We start from the raw sequence: 11,592 nt of genomic DNA, 5'->3' as shown, positions 1-11,592 counted from the left end.
CAACTCAGTATCAAAAAAACAAACAACCCAAACATTCACGGTGTTGCACATACACATGGGGGCACCCAGCAGTGTCACCCTGAGGTGAATAGAATTCAGGCTTGTCACCCGTTTCGGGCTGTACAAAGGAAAGGGGTTTGGGCTTCTTTTGGAGGAGTTAAGTTAGGGGAAGGCAGCCAGGAAACCATGGTGAACAGGGGTGTTTAGTGGGGTTTGTTCACTGGGCATTTTCTCTGTAAATGTAACTTTCCTTTGCAGGAGCAAAGCTTATGCCTTGTTCTAGAGCTGCACCTGCTGATTCTCAGTGGCCATTATGTCAAATAATCCACATGCCAAGGAGATACATTCTGTGGTGGTGTGTTCTGGTGCCCTTGTTTCTCTGCTGACTCAGCAGGACACTTGCTGAGACCACATTATGAAGGCCCAGCCAGGATGGGGCCAATGTCAAGGCCAAGGTGGAGTCAAGGACGGGGTCTGGGTGCAACATGGTCAGGGAGGGTCTTGGTCACCTTCATGATCCTGGGTATGTGCTTGGTGTCTCTGTGTCCTCATCTCCTCTTCTTATAAGGACGCCAGTCCTATAGGATCTATTACCTCAGAGTGAAGGGGGATTGTGTACCCCGCAGGGAAAGAGTTGTCCATGTCCTGATCCCAGAGCCTCAGGACATGAACTTATTTGAAAGTAGGGCCTGGTCATATAAGTAGGTGAGACAAGGGCATTAGGGTGGCCCCAATCCTGTGTGACTGTTTACTTGTATGATGAGGGGAGACAGACACAGAAGAGAAGCCATGTGAAGATGGAGGCAGAGATGAGAGGGGTGCATCCGTAAGTCCAGGGACGCCCAGGGCCCCCAGAAGCTGGGAGAGGCAGGAAGGACCCTCCCCTGGAGCCTCAGCACTTCCCAAATAGACAGTCGCTATGGGTAGGTCTGGAATGAAGGCAGTGCTGTGGCCCCAGGCAGGTCTGTGTTCCCCACAGGGCGCCCCGTGGGACAGCTTGCAGGATGCTGACCGGAGAGTTGGTTTTACATGAGACCATAGGGTGCTGGTCCTCGGAACACGCAGGCCCGTCTTGCCCTTCCTCCTGGGCTCTGGTCACATGGGGTGTCTGTGCGTCGTGTGGGGCTGGACTCTCTGCCTCTGCACAGGACCTCTGGGTGTTGGTTGTAAGTGCAGTTATACACCCCAAGAGTGACAAGAGATGAATTTCTCACCAGCCCCAGGCAGTGGGGGCACGGAGTCACAATTAATTATTGAGTTAAAAGCAGAAAAAAATTTTCCTCAGCCATGAAGACGAGTGAAGCATTGACACAGGCTACAATGTGGATAAACCTCAAAAACAAGGTAATCACAGAAGAGAGAAGCCAGACACAGAAGAACAATTAGAGTGCGATTCCATTTCCATGAAACAGGCAAATCCATAGAGGCAGAAAGTGGATTAGTGCTGCTGGGGGCTGTGGAAATGAGGGGTGACCTCGAAAGGGCAGGGATTTGTGGAAGACAAAGGAAATGTTCTAAAATAGCTTGTGCTGATGGTTGCAGCACGTTGTGAATACACAAAACACCACTGAGCTTTAGACTTAAAATGGGTGAATTAATCACATAAATGATTATGTGAATTAAATTTCAATAAGGGTGTTATCAAAAGTGAAAAACTGGAGGCTTCCAGTTCCACCTCCACAATCTGACCCCAGAGGTGTGGGGTTAGGCAGGACACGCTTGTCTGAAAGCTCTGGTGTGTCCACCAGGTGCTCCGAGGGAGCCTCACAAAATTCTCACCATGGCATCAGACACATCATTGGTTAGACTTCAGCCAGTGAGACTGGATCCCATAGCCTTGCCACTTTCTCTTAGGGATGCTGGCATCACCCCTGTTGGAGGAGGTGGGTAAGCTCGAACACCGCTTCTTTCTTCTGCATGTTTCTTCCCTCGCAGAAGTGGTGATGGCCAAGTTGTGTCACAGCAACCAGTCATGCACAGAATGACTGAGAAGTCTGACCAGGTGAGGCGGGCTCCACGGAGGCGATGACCCAGGACGGAAGACCCAGAGCCCCCTGAGTTTCGGGCCCCAGTGTCCTGCTCACAGAAGCTGCTGTCACACTTAATGGTTGAAGCAGCCATGGCATCAAAATTTCACTGGTAGAAACTGTCCTCTTGTTCTTCCCTGGGAGAAGCAGGCCTCCCTGTACTTTGTTGGGGGGGGCCTTTTTTAATAAAAAAAAGACTAATTACACATTAAAAATTACATTGTATACATGTGAGGAGTAATCATAAAGATAAAGAAACAGAACATGAGGAGTGGGCACCCAGGGGTGCCCTACCCTCATCACAACGCCCTCCCCACCACGAGAGAGCTGTTCTCCCGATTTTGTGACAGTCATCCTGTCCTCACACTTCACCCCCAGGTGTGCATGCGTAAATAACCCAGCCCAGCTTTGCCTGGTCCCAAACTCCGTACCCAGGTTCACCGTGCCTTCTGCTTTGTCCCTCTTGGTGGCTCAACACTGTGTCCATGAGAGCCTTTCATCTTATGGATATAGTTTTTTTAAAAAATAATTTTTATAGTTTTTAATAACTTTAAATTAAAAAGTACTCAGGTGTTGTGGAATAGTCCTTTGTATGAGCCTGCATGGTTCATTTCTGCATCTGCTTGTGACGGCCATCAGGTTTGGCGGTGGAGTCCTTGTCCATGTGTCGCAGTGCAGTGCTCATGGGTCTGTGTTTAACTGGGAGCAGCACTGTGGGTCCGTGTGTGCACAGACTTCACTATCTGAGTCCAGAGTGCCAGGCTTTCCATTGCTCCACATCCTGCTGATATGTGATGCTGTGTCTGTAATGTTTGCCAGTCAGGTATGTGTATGCATAGATATTTCTTGTGGTCTTAATTTCCTGGGTTATTAGTGAAATTGTGCATCTTGTTGCATTCATGGAGTGTGTCCTGTTGTTTTTTAAAGTTTTTAAAAACATGGTCAAATACAGGTAACATGAAATTTACCATCTTGACCATTTTTAAGTGCACATATCAGGGTCATGAATTAATTCACACTGTTGTACAACCACGACCGCCATCCATCTCTAGAACTTTTTCTTCTTGCAAAACTGAAACTGTCCCCATTAAATATGAACTTCCCATCCCCCCCCCTTAGCTCCTGGCACTCACCATCCTAATTTCTAGCTCTGGATCTGACTGCTTTAGGGGCCTCATATGAGGGGAATCAAATGGCCCCAGAACTGAGAAAATAAATACACTTCTGGTGTTTAAGCCACGTGGTTTGTGGTCATTGGTTTTGGCAGCCTGCTAGGCTAGTTCACTAAACCTCCTAAGACTCAGAGAAGACCCACGTTTGCCAGGGCAAGGTTGGATAGACCTTCCAGGTCCTGTTGCCTCAACAACGACTAACCAGACTTCCTGTCCCCATGGATCAATCAGAACAAGGTTTTCAACCACACTGGTCCAGCTTCTCTTCTCCCTCCAGGCCTCTGGACTTTGGCCACCCTCAGCCTGAGTGAGTAGATGGCCCTCCCCGGGGGCCCCTCCTGAGAGCTAGCTGAGGGCAAGGACAGACATTCCCTGACCACTGTCCCATGACACCACCCGCTCCCCACACCCAGTCCTCTGTTTTGTGTACTCCCGATGCTTGCACACTTGTGGTCACAGTGTCCTCTCTACCTCAGGTCCAGTACCTGCCAAGTGCATATGGACATTTTGAACCAAACTCTCCCTTTAAAAGTAATCTGATGGATTCTACATCCCGTAATGACTTTATGCTCAATATCATCCATTTAAATCTCTGTAAAATCCATGGCTAACCTCTTGGCTTTTTTCTGATGGACCACAGTGGACAGAATCAGATAATCATTCAACCAGATCATGACTTGTTCTTAGCCCTTCTGAGCTCTCTTTCACATACTTATTTGCTTATTAGAGTTTAATAAGCACCTGTGAACCCACCACCCATAACGAAGCTATGTTCCCCACCCCCATCTAATCCAGGCAACCACTTGTGTGTGCATCCATCCCTGTTTTGCTTCTGATGGAATTTGTTACCATGTGGAGTACGGCCAGACTAGTTTCCTGTGGTTGCTGTAACAAGTTACTGCAATCTGGGTGCCTTAAAACAGTAGCAATTTATTCTCTCAATTTGTGGAAGCCAGAAGTCTAAAATCAACGTGCGGGCAGGGACAGTTCTTCCAGACACTTAAGGGGAGAATCCATCCAGGGCTCTGTTCCAGCTTCTGGTGCTTCCTGGGGACCCCTGATGTTCCTCACTTTGTAGACATATCACCCCCATCTCTGCTCCATCGTCTCATGGCTTCTTTTTGTGTCCCTTCCTCTGTGCGTCTCTTATAAGGACACTGTCATTGGTGTAGAGCCACCCAGGTAAGCCAGGATGATCTTTTCTCAGATCCTTCACTAAATGGCCTCTGCGAAGACACTATTTCCAAATAAGGTCACTTTCACAGCTTCCAGGAATTAGGAGGTGGGCGTGTCTGTCTCGAGGTCACCATTCAATCCACTACAATTCCTAAAAGAGTGTACATTTTACCTTTTAATTTGCATAACTTTTTTAAAGTTTTATGCTGTATGTAACCTTTGGGGACTTACTTTTCCCCTTAATGGTGTATTTCTAAGCTTTGCCCATGTTGGGAGGGGTCTGCAGCTCGTTCATTCTGATTGCTGGGTGACCCCTCATGACGGGAACCCCGTGCAGCCTCCTTCCCTCCTCCACTCTCCTGCTGGGTGTCTTTGGGAGTGTTTCCACATCTATGCTGCTCTGGCTGGGGTTGCTGCAAACACTCCGATGAACACACCATACTCTTGGATTTGTATCAGGGAAGATTGACCAAGAGTTCACGCCAAACAGTTTCCTGAAGGGTTGCACCATTCTGAACTCCCACCAGCAAAATTCCAAAGTATCTTGTGGATCTAGAGCCCACATGTGGTCTACTGTCCAGTGTTTCAGTCTTGCTGTAGAGGGCGCAGAACAATTTCTCACGTCATCTTAATTTGCACCCCCAACCATCTCACACCTATGTCAATCGTCCCATTCAGTTTGCTCTCATGTGAAACAGTGTTCATGACTTGGCCCAATTTTCTGCTGGGCTATGTATTATTTTGATATATGTATGGCTATTGATTATTGGGTTATTTTATATGCATGTGTATGTAAATTAAGTTAATACATATAAATTTAGACAAATGCATAATGTCATGTATCCACCATTATAGTATCATACAGAGTATTTTCACTGCCCTGAAAATCCTCTGTGCTTTGGAACGCTGTCCATCTCATTCCACCTTTCCCCATGTGGTACTTTATTTTCATAAAGGGCTCTTACTGTAGGATGTGCTTGAAGTGCAGTTCCTTCAAATCTATGTATTTAGCTTATTCTGCTTGTAGAAGATAATTGGTGTGTCCATCCCTCCCTGCCTGGCCCACCAGCCTGGGCAGATTCTCTTGTAGCCAAAACTCATTTCAATGTTCACTGAAAGAAAAATGTGTGTGTTTGTGTTGAGAGGAGGCACACAAACCCAGCAAGAGACAAACTATAGGACGCATCCCTAAAAGCAGCCCCATCGAGTTCAGAATGAGATGGATCCCAGGTGAACACAGTTCCTATTTAAGTCACAAAAAACGAGATCAAAACGCTGCTTCTCATTAATCCACTGAATGTGCAATGATGCATTACTACCTAGAACTCTGAGTTACTTTAACAGCTTTATCGAGGTGTAATTGACATAGGGCAAATACACACATTTAAAAGGTACAATTTGATATGTTTTGAAGTATGTGTACCCCCATCATGATAAAGGATATACTGTTGACAAAAAAAATTAATCAATATTCAATAGAAGAAAGATATGGAAAACTTCATTCAAACCAGTCTGAGGATTATAACCTGGGAAACAGTTTTTCAGAAAGTGACTCCTTCCAAACCACGCATTCTCCTGCTCCCTGGATGAGGGGCACACGTCCTGGCTTGGGAACCTCTGGTCTCGGCTCGGTTCTCCCAGGAGCATGTGGAACTGTGCATCTGTGGTCAACACAGAGATCAGTGTTCTCGAGTATATCGTGGAGGTGCCCTGAGCTGCCAGGCAGCCTGCAGGAAGGGCTTCCCTGTGCCTGCCCATGCAAAGGACCTATCTGTAACTTTCTAAGCTGAGAATTTGATTCTGTTCTACTTCACATTACAAGTAATTTACAAGTTATTACATTCCAATATATTTCTGTATGGCTTTAAGATACACTAAATTTTGCATGATTATAAAACGACAACGTGAGTCTAGAGAAACTTCTTCTCATTGTCATTTAGAACATTACCAAGAATTTGCCAACATCTTGGAAAACTGCATCTCCCGGCAAAGTGTCTCAGAGTTTCTGAATTTTCAGTAAATGCACTGGCATTGCTGTCACCACAGTAATTCAAATTATACACAAAGATGTCTATTTATACTCATTTTAAAATATTAAATATAAAAGATTGAATCAAATTGAATGTCATCTCTCTTTTCTTAAATCTAAATTGAAGAAAAATTGAAGCAAGTATCTGATTACTTAGTGTAGTTGAAGCCAAGCACTCACCTATTAAATTATGTATTAAAATACATTTACTTTACTTCTCTGCACTATTGTAAATATAACTGTGTATATAAACACACACACACACATAATTATATTTAAATTATATGCGTAGAGAGATTATATTATTTCTGCATTTGATTTTAGAAAGTGAGAATAATGTTACAAAATACTTGATGTAAAAGGGGTGAGGGTCTGATGGGCTGACAGAGCTGCCATGACAGCATTCACAGAATCGGAAAGACAGACAACAAGGGAGAACCTGGAACCTTCCAACACTGCTGGTGGAAATGTGAACGGTGCCGCCGTTTTGGAAAACAGCCTGGCAGTTCCTCAAAATGTCAAACAAGGAGTCATTACATGACCCAGCAATTCCACTCCTATGTAGAACCCCCAAGAGAAAGGAAAACAGAAGGGGGTCCATCCACACAATGGAATATTAGGCTTAAAAGGGAATAAAGCACTGACGCAGGCTACACGGTAGGTAAACCTTGGAAACACGGTGCACAATGAGAGAAGCCAGACGCAGAAGGGCCCTGGCTTAGTCCGTGTGGGCTGCCATGACGAAATACCAGACTGAACAACAGAAATGTCTTTCCTACAGTTCTGGAGGCCAGCAGTCTGCGGTCAGGGTGTCAGGACAGTCAGGCTCTGCCGAGGCTCTCTTCCTGGTTGCAGGCGGCATCTTCTCTCTGTGTCTTCACATGGAGGAATGGGTGAAGGGCGTCTCTGGGGTCTCTTGTATACGGACACTAATCTCATTCAAGGGACTCCACCCTCACAACCTTGTCACGTCCTCAAGTCCCATGGCCAACTACCACCACCTTAGGTGTCACGACTTTGGCATGGGAATCTTGCGGGGGGCACCAACACCCAGCCCAGAACAGCCACAAACTGTACGATTCTATTTTTAGAAAACATTCAGAATGGGCGAACCCACAGAGACAGGAAATGGGTTAGTGGTGGCTGGGGTTGGGGGAGCAGGGTGGGGCCTCTTTTCATGGGCTGAGAATGTTTTAGACCACACAGAGGTGGTGCTTGCCCAACATTGTGACTGTAATAAATGCCACTGAGTTGTCTACTTTAATGATAAACGGTGACTTTTATGTTACATATATTTTTCCACAATTAAAAAAAAATCGTTTGTCATATCAACAACTTGATCCCACAGGGAATTCCCATTTCTGCTGAGAGACCCCTCTGTTTGCCCAGGTGATTCCTGGGACCCCGGGTGACAATGTGGGGGCTGTGGAGTGTAAACAAGGACATAACGACTCCACACTGAGATGGTCCAGAGGCAGACACAGCGCTGGACCTGCGTGTAGATGCGGCCCCAATATCGTGGGGCAGAATCTGCCTGGAGAGTTGACCTGCATTATCATTGCGAACAGCGGGCGGGTGGCCGTGCACTGACTGACTAACAGACTAACCACAGCCCCGGTTGCCAGGGTCAGGGTCCCATTTCCCTTGCCCCAAGGCCAGGACCCACCCGGGGAAGGGGATGGCGCTGTGGTCAGTCCATGGGCTGCTGGAGCACAGGCACAGCACAGAGTGAGCTTGGAGCACTTCCCGCTGCTTGAAAACCCTCAAGGTAGAAGTGTGATTTTTACATAATGCCTGGGAGCCCTGAAAAGTTGTTTTCTCAGGTGTGCTGATAACACCACCCCATCCATGCACGGATGCTGGGAAACAAGCTGCTAGAAAACAAGCCGCACCTAAATTTCCATGAGCTTAAAATATTATATTCACACTTACTTGCTTAAAATGCACATGTGTGCTTTGTTTTAATGTTTCACGCAGTAGATGACCTGTAACACGTATTATGCTAAAGAAAATCTGTGAGGGGCAATCCTGAGACTGATCATAAGGGCACAAAGGAGGGCAGATACTTCCTTAGGGTAAAACAACGGATGGTCCTGGAAAGCCAGATCATCCATTAACAGAATTTTGTCCTGGCATGAAAGCATGTGGTTTAACCCAGGGGAAATATTTGCTATCTCGAGATGTCCTGGAGGCAATAACAGGATAGACTTAGAAATTTTGCATACCCCGAGGAGGGTGATTGTTCCTGGAAGGGGTAGGCCTGAAATTAATCAGTTAATCAGCAAGCAGAATATAGTGCTTATCGCACGGAATATCTAAAGCCCCACCTCTTTGATTGAATTTTTTTTCTGAGCTGTATACTTCTAATAAATACGACATGGACCAGGCTTTCGGCACTCTAGGTCCATGAAATTTTGAGGCCCCTGGTCCCATCTTTGCTCTTTATTTTGTCTCTTTGTTTCTTAAGTCTTGCATTGCCTGTCCTCAGACACGGTCCCGAGCTGCGCTGGACGCAGCACATGGAAGCTGCCTGCCTGGCTTACTCTCCCCATGGTAGTTGGAGATGAGCCCTTGCTCCTCTGCAGAATCTGCCACCACAGCCTCCTGGGGGGCCCTCCTGATCCCTGAGATAGAATCCCGCCTGAGGCTCCTGACACAGTGAGCTCCCACTCAGGCCAGCCTGTGAGGTCACGCAGAAGTTTGAGTAGTCAGACCCCAAAGCAGTAGAACGTGATCCTGGGCACCAGCATGTCCACTGTGCCCAACGGAGTCCCTGCGAGCAAGTGTGAGATCACTTCTTAGGGCACTGTTGGTGGGAATGTAAATTTGTGCAGCCACTATGAAAAAAAGTATGAAAGTTTCTCAAAAAGTTAAAAATAGAAATGCCACATGATTGAGCAATTCCACTTCTGGACATTTACCTAAAGGAAACAAAAGCTTTAATTTGAAAAGATATATGCACCCCTATGTTTGTTACAGCTTTCTTTACAATAGCCAGGTGTCATTTGTAAAAATATAGATGGACCTAGAGGGCATTATGCTAAAGTGAAAGAATTCAGAGAACAAATACTGTATGATCTCGCTTATAAGTGGAATCTAAAACCCAAAACTAATGAACAAACTAAACAAAGCAGAAACAGACTTATTTATACAGACAGCAAACTGGTGGTTGCCATAGAGTAGGATTCAGGGTTGGGTGAAAAAGGTGAAGGGGATTAAGAGGTACAAACTTTCAGTTATTAAAAAAATAAGTCATGAGGATGTGTGTGTGTGTGTGTGTGTGTGTGTGTATACATCATAAAGAATGTAGTCAATAGTACTATAATAATTTTGTATGATAACAGATGGTTGTTAGACTTATCATGGTGATCCTTTCATAACCTGTTCAATTGTCAAATCACTATGTTGTACACCTGAAAGTAACATAATATTGTACATCAAATGTACTTCAATTTTAAAAGGTGGTAAAGAAGGAAAACCATTATTTATCAAAGAGTCTTTATGATGATTAACTTCATCAATATGAATTTCACTATCCATACCATATCCACTAATCAGCATAAATTTAGGTGTATTATTCATATTAGCTGTATCACATTTAGCTGTTTATTCTATTCTCTAATCAAGATGGGTTTCAAATTCAAAATATGCCTTAATTGGTATACCCCAAGCAGTAGCACAATGTCACAGGAAATTATTATACTGGCAATTATTCTATTATTAGTACTAATAGTAAATGGATCATATACACTATTAACCCTAATTATTACTCAAGAATATTTATGATTAATTTTTCCATCATGATCACTAGCCATAATATGACTTATTTCAACCCTAGCAGAAACCAACTGAGCCCCTCTTTTCCTAACAGAGAGCTCCTTTTTTCTTAACAGAGGAAGAGTAAGAACTTGTCTCTGGTTAATGCCAAATATGCTGCAGGTTCATTTTCCTATTTTTTTTCTAGCAGAATATGCCAATGTTATCATAATACTTTAACAGCATTTCTTTTTCTAGGGGCATTCCACAATCTGTATATACCAGAAAACAATAGAATTAACTTCATTTTCAAAACCCTTTTATTTTATTTATTTTTATTAATTCAAGCATCATAACTAGGATTCAGATATGACCAATTTATACATCTCTTATGAAAAAATTTCTTACTTTCGCAATAGCTTTATGCATGTGGCACATATCACTTTCCATTATTATATCAAATATCCCATCATAGTATAAAAAATACATCTGATAAGAGTTTCTTTGATAGAGTGAATAATAGAGGCTTAAACTCTCTTATTTCCAGAATTTTAGGGACTGAACCTAATCCTAAGAATTCAAAAACCTCTGTGTTACCATGTGACATCATACTCTATAGTAAAATCAGCTAAATAAACTATTAGATCCATACCCCAAAAATGCTGGTTTATATCCTTCCCATAGTAATAAATCCTCTTCTCTTTATCATTATTTCACTTACCATTATTACGGATACCATAATCATTATATTAAGCTCATGTTGATTAATAATCTGAATTGGTGTCAAGACAAGTATACTTAATATACCAATCCTAATCAAAAATTATAATCCATGATTATAATTAACAACATTAAATCCATGAAGTATCCACTAAATATTTCCTAACACAAGCCACTGCATCTATACTTCTCATCATAGCTAATTATTAAATTAGTATATTCTGGTCAGTTAAAAACTACTAAAATTTTTAATCCAACAGCATCTTTTATTATTACAATAAACTTTATTGTAAAACTTTGACTTTCCTAATTCCACTTTTGAGTACCAAAAATTACACAAAGTATTCCATTAATATCAGGCTTAACCTGGTCGACATGACAAAAAATTGCACCCATATCAGTTTTATATCAAATTCCATCATCAGTTAATCTAAATATGTTAATTATTACTATGGTATCAATTACAGTTAGGAGACTGAGAAAGACTCACCCAAACACAACTACAAAAAATTCTGGTCTATTTATCAATTAGCCATTTAGGCTGAATAGCTGCTATCATGATTTAGAACTCAATCATTGTAACTCTTAATCTATTCATTTATTTTATGTTAACATTTATTACATTCACGTTATTTACTTACAGGTCATCCACCATAACACTTCCACACACATGAAACAGAATACCTTTTATCACTACCATCATAATTCTTCT

The sequence above is a fragment of the Vicugna pacos genome, chromosome 21 (genome assembly GCF_048564905.1).
Source record: "Vicugna pacos chromosome 21, VicPac4, whole genome shotgun sequence".
Lineage (NCBI taxonomy): Eukaryota > Metazoa > Chordata > Mammalia > Artiodactyla > Camelidae > Vicugna > Vicugna pacos.
Note: the sequence above shows the minus strand (reverse complement) of the source record.